We start from the raw sequence: 8,741 nt of genomic DNA, 5'->3' as shown, positions 1-8,741 counted from the left end.
GGAGAGACTAAAGTCAGGATGACCAGTTGGAAGGCTGTTGCAATAAAACATGTGAGTGTCAATAAGGGCCTGTACTAAGATGGTGTCAAGATAAAAAAGAGAAAATGGATAATAATAATAATAGTAGTTAACATTTAATAAGTGACTATCATGTGCTGGGCACTGTGCTAAGCACTTTACAAATATCTCATTTGATTCTTATAACAACCCATCAAGGTAGGTGCTATTAATATCCCCATTTTACAGTTGAAAAAACAAACAGAAGTCAAATGACTTGCCCAAGGTCACACAGCTAAGAAATGTCTGAGACCAAGATTTGGCTTCAAAGTCTTCCTGACTCCAGGCCCAGCACTCTATCCACTGAGCCATCAGATGCCTCTACTTCAGAGGTAGAATCAACAAGACTTGGTCACTGATTGGCTACGAAAGGTGAGGAAGAAGGGAAAGATAAACTAGAATACAAACTTGCTGGTACCACTAACTAGAAAAAAGGCTGTCACACTGAGGAGCAGGTTTAGGGAAAAAGATGAGTGGCTTGCATAGCTGATTTTGCAGTATTCTGATTTTGTGGTATTTGTGAGACTTCCTGGTAGAGATGTCTTGTAGGCACATGGAAATGCAAGAGCTGGAGCTCAAGAGAAAGACCAGAACTAGAGTTATAGATTTAGGAGTCATCCGTGCAGGAGTGATAGTTGAAGCCATGAAAGTACATGAGATGGTTAAAGCAGAGAGTGCAGAGAATAAAAGGCCAAAGGCAGACTATATATATAATATATAATCCGCAATACTTGGGCCATGAATTGGTTTTGAGTGAATGATCAGTTCACATAAAACCATCCACACTCTTGTTTGGTTTCCCTTGTAAGCAATGACATGTGTTTCTACGATGCCTGGCCAGGGTTAGCAATGCAGTTCATGTTTATATCTGTGCCAGGCTAACTGGGCAACATAGGAAGTCAGTCTGCAACTTTAATCTCATTAGCATCATGCTTTGCCAGTTGAACAAACTGAATACCCAGATGATATACAGTCAACAAAATAAGGAACAGTAACAGAAATATTTAAATGCTCAATGATTTGGTTACTGAAGAATTAGTTACCAAATAAGCTGTAAAGCAAAGCTCAGACAACTAAGAATTTAGTTAATTCTTGTGGGTGTATGGGGAGGTTATGAAAAGATAGTAAATAATAGTTAACAGATCATTCTAGAAGAGGTCGTTATATCTAGGGTAGGGGCGGGGAACCTGTGACCTTAAGGCTAAATGTGGCCTTCTAGATCCTTAAGTGTGGCCTTTTGACTAAATCCAACTCTAGAAGGCCACATGTGGCTTCAAGGCCGCAGGTTCCCCGCTCCTGATGTAGGATTTGTGGTAGGTTGATAAGAATAGGCTTTTTAATTAATTAACATTTTTCGATATATCGGGTATGTGTAGAATAATGCCCTACCACCCAGAGGATCTAACAAACACCATGAATAGCATCAGCAAATGTGGAAAGACAAAGAAGTAATTCCAGGGGAAATAATGGAGTGGGAAAGTAGAGAGGTATTCTACTATTCTCTGGGGTTACAAACCTAAGGGAAGTTGGAGTCTTTAAATACTGCATAGGATAAAGGAAGAAAGAACATTTACATAGTAAGAGAAAGAATAATTGGGGTGTGATTCTACTTCTGACAGGAAATTAGCTGAGCAACACTATAAATAGCTCATAAGTCAAACCTTATTTGTGTGTTTGCTCTTAAAATACAGTCAGCGAAGAGGTAACCTGTAATTATTTCTACTCGGGTTGGGCAGGCATGCTCTCACAAAGTCATTGGAAATGCGCTTAATTGGAAAGACTTAGTGGTTCTGTGAATTAAAGCCTTGGTTCCTAACAGTCTCTGTTATAGCTGAGCATGTACTTCCTTCCGGAACTGCTAACAGAGTCCTTGTTCTCCAAGGAGGGGAAACGTACTGTAATCCAATCAATTCCCATTAGCCTAAAAGGGAGAGACATTTGTTGGAGCCATGAGCAGCTTATTGGCTGGTCATCAGCAGGAGACCAAGCCAATTACTAACTCTGCCACTACAAAGGATGCTGGAGAGGAAGAGTTACAGAGGAAAGGAAAAAGAATTAGGGTTAGGGTTAAATAGGGGAAGGGGAAGGAGGATGAGGAAAAGGAAGAAAGGGAAGAGTAATGGATAGAGCACTGGACTTGACATTAGTAAGACCTGAGCTTGAGTCACTCAGACACTTGTTAGATTGGTGACCCTGGGCAGGTCCCTTAACCTCATAGTGCCTTAGTTTCCTGGTCTCTAAAATGAGGGGGTTAGACTCAAAGGCCAGTTTTTTCAATCAATTCTCCTGTCATGGAAACAAGATCCTTCATTATCCCAGATGCCCTGCCACCACCCCATCCTCCTTTCTGTGAGCTGGGCTATTCCTTTCTAGATACTTCCTCAGGTCCTCCCCTTTGGAAAGGACCTTCCTCTTGAACCAAGCCCGGGGAAAATGGTGACTGGCCTTATCTCAGCACTAGCACAGTTGTTCATAGCCTCTTCCTCCCACCCCCATCCCAGCTCCAGCCACTGATGACTGATTAATAATGTAGAAGGATCCCAGTATAAATATTCTTTCTCACCCTGGGAAGCAGTAAAAATTTTCTTTTTCAGCTTTGAGCCCCCAGAGCCAGAAAATAAAACTGATGGCAAAAATTATGCTGCTTCAAAATTCTCCTTCTCCTCCTCCTCCTCCTGTCTGTCTGTCTCTGTGTCTTTCTCTATCTCTCTCTCATGCCCAGCAAAGTCACCCAATTGCCTCCTCCCAACTGACTTTCCAATAATACACCAAGATTACCAATGCTTACAATTAACAGTTTATTAAAATTTCTGGCTTCAGAGACAACACCAGCATTTAAAGAAAGATAAACAAGGCAAAATAAAGGTAAGCAAACTTAAAAGAAACAGACTTTCTGGTAACAAACAAAAAAATGTCAATTCTAATTCTGTCCTTGGAGAGGGAAGCCAGGGAGCCTAAGAGGAGAAGGGAATTGAAGAATCACCACCTTAGAGTCTACGATGAGATTTTCAGTGATGGAAAATCCATCATGAAGGTGTATGCACTAGCCAACCACACAGCTTTGCTCCTAGGAGTTCTGATGTGCACGGCTCACTGGCTGCTTCACCACACCTTCTGCTCTGATCATTTCTCTGGTCTCCACACTTCCTCTTGGATTCTCCACTTACTTATCCCCTTAGGATAAGAAAGGCTGGCCTGTCAGCTAAAGTCTGGCCTGGCTTAGGGCAAACTCCTTCGGGGTCAAGGAGGGAATGCTGGACAGACATCCGACCAATCAGTGAGCATTCATCTCCGTCATCCCGATCCCTTTGTCAGCATAAAGACAACACTACATAGGAAATAGCACTGGACTGAGGCAAAAGACCCAGATTTTGTTCTCTGATGTGCCATCAACCAGATGTGAGGCCCACTTTCTGAAACGTGCCTCTCTACTCCTCACCACCTGCTAAAATCTCACCCTTGAAAAGTCCCTGTTCATATCTTGCCTTCTCCATGAAATCTTATCCAACCCCCAAGCTAAAGGCAACCTTTTTCAGACTTAGCTGTGGTCTGGGAGAACCACTCAATCTAGAATCAAGAGACCTGGGTTTGAATCCTCAGTCAGCCACTTACTGTGTGAACTGGGGCAAGTTGCTTAATGACTTTGTGCCTCTGTTTCCTCATCTGTTAAATGGGAGTGGAAATATCTACTATTTTGCTTAAGGAACTATTGTTAGGATTAATTGCAATAGTAGCTGTAATGCACTTTATAAACTGCAAAGCAATATAGAAATGTTAGGGTTTTTTTTTTTTTTCTTTCTTTAAAATGAAGAGATTGGACTAGATGGGCCCAAGGATCCCTTCCAGATTTAAAATTCTTTGACTCTATGACTAAATGAGTATAATCTGACAAGTCAGAAGCAAAAAAGGGACATATTATACAGGAGAATGTAGGACAGTAATTTGGTGCATGCGAAAATGATTTACTAGAGCATATTTCAAAATTAGATAACATTAGTTGTTAGAAATATGCACGCAACACTGAGTCTGTCAAAATCTAAATGTTCTTTCTAGGTAGATTACAGTCTATCCTCTTTTCTCAACCATAATCTAAAAACTGCAGCAATGAGAAGCACTTGAGAAAACAGTATCCCTATCCCTCCACCCTTCGAGGAGCAGTAACAGCACTAAAACCCAAAAAGTCAAACAAAGCAAGACCCATCTTTGGAGTGTCTGTTTCTGGGGTCCTAGGCTTAGAGACTGCACAGTATGGTCCTCTTTGCCTTGATACTCATAATATTGGGCAGGAAGTGATTATCAGCTCCTTAATTCGTTTAATAAGTGTTTATTCAACATGTGCTATGTGTAAGGTGCTGGGGATAGAAAGACAAAAATGGGGGTAGCTAGGTGACGCAGTGGATAGAGCTCCAGCCTTGGAGTCAGGAGGACCTGAGTTCAAATCTGGTCTCAGACACATAACACTCACTAGCTGGGTGACCCTGGGCAAGTCACTTAACCCCATTGCCTCAGAAGAAAAAAAAGAAAAAAAAGAAAAAAAAAAGAAATACAAAAATGAAAATGGTCCCTGGCCTCAGGGATCTTAGATTCTACCAGGATGTTATTGCGGGCCAAAAGAGCAAGCAAATAACATGCTCTGTGACTAAAAAGGATGGTGGAAAGGAATGAGCTTAAATTCCTACAACCCCAAGCACAGAATAAGGGAGGCACAGCTAAGCAAGAGTTTATATGATAAAGATCTGGAGGTTAAAGTGAACTGCAAACTCCCCGTTATCAATAGCATGACATGGCGGCCAAAAACCATAGATGTCAGGCTCTATTAGTAGAGGTCAAAAATCGAGAATAAGGGAGATATTAGTCCCACAAATACTTTGGATCTGAATACATATGCAGGACTGTGCTTGGTTCTGGGTGATAGTTTAGGAAAGATTAAAAAAAAAAAAAAGAAAAACTAAAGCCAATCTTGAAGAAGGTGACCATTCTACCTAAGAATCATTTGGAGAACCTGGGGACGTTTAGCCTAGAGTAGACAAGGGAAACATGATGGCTGTTTTCCAGTTTCTGAAGGGCTGTCATGTGGAAGAGGGATTAAGTTTCTGCAGAACTAACAACAACGGATGGAAACTGCATGTAGATAGATTTCAGCTCAATGTAAGGAAAATATTCCTAACAATGGGAATTATCTGAAAGAGAAATAAACTACTTTAAGAAGTGGTGGGTCCTTCACCACTAGTAGTGTTCCATCGGATACTGGATAACTACCTTCAGGGATACTGTAAAAGAAACTCCTCATGATGTATGGGTTGGATTCTGAGGTCCCTTCCAACTCTGAGTTTCTATCATTCTGCTTTTGACAGAAGCTCCAAAGTCAGGGTTTTAGAGATGTGAAAAAGCTATGGTCGTAGGCTGAGAGTGGGGAGTCCTAGGAGCTTGCTCTAACTCTGCCACTAACTCACTGTATGACCTTGGGGAAGTCCTTTTTTTCTTTCTAGGTGTGTTAACATAAACGTGAAGGCAGAGCAGTTGCACCCTGGAAACAAGAACATAGAAGCTATTGCCAATAAGCCTAATGGCATATCAGCCACTTTCTCACCTTGAGGCTGCTCTCATGCAGTCTCTTAGGACTGCTAGATCAGTGTTCTGAAACGGATACTTCTCCCAAGGCTACAGAGCTGTATGTGTTGACAGAAGAATAAGAAAACCAGGTAAAACCACTTTCTGGCAAAGCATTATGGGGGGGGAGCTTGAGCTCCCATGGGTCTGTATTTCTTTATGTTATGTCTGTACAGCCTGAGAGGCAGCAGAGTAGAGGGGAAAAAACACTGGACTTGGAGTCAAAGGATGTGAATTTGAATCCCAGTTATGTTATTTGCATAACTTGAGCTAGTCCCTTAATCTCTCTAGACCTCAGTTTCCTCAAATATAAAATAGACTAAATTAAATTGATCTCAAATTTCCTTCAAACCGTAGCTCAAGTGCAACTTCCTATATAAGGCCTTTGCTGATTCACCCACCCCTAGATATTAACACTTTTTTTCTTTAAATTACTTTTAATTATTAGTTGTGAGGGGCAGCTGGGTAGCACAGTGGATAGAGCACCGGCCCTAAAGTCAGGAGGACCTGAGTTCAAATCTGGCCTCAGACCAAACACTTGACACTTACTAGCTGTGTGACCATGGGCAAGTCACTTAACCCCAATTGCCTAAAAAATAAAAATAAAAATAAACTATTAGCTGTGTAAGCATTGTATCTTCTAGTAGAATGTAAGCTCCTGGGGCAGCTAGGTGGCGCAGTGAATAGAGCTCTGGCCTTGGAGTCAGGAGGACCTGAGTTCAAATCCAGCCTCAGACACTTAACACTTACTAGCTGTGTGACCCTGGGCGAGTTGCTTAACCCCAATTGCCTCACCAAAAAGCCAAAAAAAAAAAAAAAAAGGAATGTAAGCTCCTTAAAGGCAGGGACTTTTTCATTTTTATCTTTGTATCTCCAGGACATAGCTCACAGAGCTTAATAAATGTTTATTGAATTGAATTTCAGTTCTAAATCCTACGATCCCATAAGTCTTATTACTGAATGGTTCTTCACACTGCCTGCGGTCTCGGGCACAGAGAACCCCAAAGCCCTGGGCAATGGCGATTGCATGGCATGAGGCCAGTGACAGCTGCATGTTTGACAATACCTTCTGAGCTGTTCCCTATTCTCTCTGTAAGAAACAGAAATGCCAGCAAAAGGATAACAGCTGTCTGACCAGGGCAAATGGCTCTCTGTAGCCAATAATTATCCCTCTGGCATATTTAGGAATGGCAAAACAGATCCCTTGATACTGGTGATCAAGTAGACTTGGAAGCAGAGATTAGCTCCTGGGTGTTTGGAGACAATGAAAAGATCAGTAGTATGAATGACAAGGAGAAAGGGAACGTAGAGTAGTGGTGAGTCAATGAAGTCTGTACTACGAAGAGAAACTGTATATGTGAGAAAGAGGATAAAGGAGCATTTGGGAGTTTGGAATCCTAGCAATTTATGAAAGTCTTACAGTAGGGACAATAAACCTTGACCAGGTACCAAGGAGATAGTGAGAAGTGGGGCAAGCATGGTGGTTGGTCCTTCACTCACCCGTCATATTGATTGTCCTAAAGCACAGGTCTGACCATGTCACATCCCTAGTGGTAGCTAAATAGCCCAATGGATAGAGAACTGGGCCTGAAGTCAGGAAAAAATGAGCTCAAATCAGGCCTCAGACACTCACTAGCTGTGTGACCCCAGGCAAGTCACTTAAAACCCTGTTTGCCTCAGTTTCCTCAACTGTAAGATAATAATAGTATCTACCGCACAGGGCTGTTGTGAGGATCAAATGAAATATCTGCCAAGTGCTTAGCACAGTGCCTGGAACAGGCACTTAATAAATTAATAAATAAATTTATAGATGCTTGTTCCCTTACCCTGTATTCAATAAACTCCAGTGGCTCCCTATCTCTTCCAGGATCAAATGTAAAATCCTGTTTAGCTTTCAAAGACCTTCATAACCTGGCCCTTCTCCTTTTCCGGTCTCCTTGTACCTCACTTGCCTCTGTATTCAGTGATCCAGTGACACTGGCCTCCTTGTTCGTCCTTATACAAGACATCATCTCCAGCTCAGGCATTTGTGCTGGCTGTGCCCCTGTGCGTGAAATTTTCTCCTCCTCATCTCCATCTCCAGGCTTCTTTCAAGTTCTAGCTTAAGATACCTTTTTCAGGGCAGCTAGGTAGTGCAGTGGAGAGAGCACCAGCCCTGGAGTCAGGAGGACCTGAGTTCAAATCTGACCTCAGACACAACACTCACTAGCTGTGTGACTCTGGGCAAGTCACTTAACCCCAATTGCCTCATATTTAAAAAAAAACAAAACCAAGAAGCCTTTTTCAATCCCCCTTAATGCCAGTGCTTTCTCTGTGCTGATTATCCCTAATTTATTCCCAACTCCAACATTTGGATGTTAGAAGTCGTGAGACTTTAGCAGTTAAAGACTATATATAGGACTCTGATACTAGACCTCAATTATTTTGCCTATAAAATGAGGCTACTGGATGAGATGACCTGCAGGGCTCTTTCCAATTCTAGTATTTTCTGTTCTAAGGTCCCCCTTAACTCTTACATTTTATGTTCTGTGTTCTCAGCTCCAATATTCTATAGTTATCATAGGTCTCATTTTTAGCATAAGTTTCTATTGCGTGCTAGCTATTTCTGACATTTGCTAGCATGCAATAGAAACTTATGCTAAAAATGAGACCTATATAGTTTTTTGAAGATAGTAAAAAAAAAAAATGAAAATTTTCTTACTGATTAAGGAATGTATACTGTTAAAATATGTTGAGTTGAGAGCACTACAGAAGCATGTGGGTTTTTTTAACATTTAATTTTTATCTTATTTTCTTCTCAATAACATGTAAACAGAAATTTTTAACATTTTGAAAAAATTTTGAGTTCTATATTTTTTCCTCCCTCCCTTCTTTTCCCCCTCCTTGAGAAGGCAAGCAACTTGTTATAGATAATACATGTACAGTCATGCAAAACATTTTCATATTAACTGTGCTGTAAAAGAAAACATAGACCAAAAAACTCAAGAATAATAAAATTTTAAAAGTACACTTCAATCAGCATTCAGACTCCATCAGTTCTTTCTCTAGAGGTGGATAGCATTTTTCATCATAAG

This window comes from Vombatus ursinus, unplaced genomic scaffold (assembly GCF_900497805.2).
Source record: "Vombatus ursinus unplaced genomic scaffold, bare-nosed wombat genome assembly UNPS02014961.1, whole genome shotgun sequence".
Lineage (NCBI taxonomy): Eukaryota > Metazoa > Chordata > Mammalia > Diprotodontia > Vombatidae > Vombatus > Vombatus ursinus.
The sequence above is the reverse complement of the archived record's forward strand: the minus strand, read 5'-3'. Positions refer to the sequence as shown.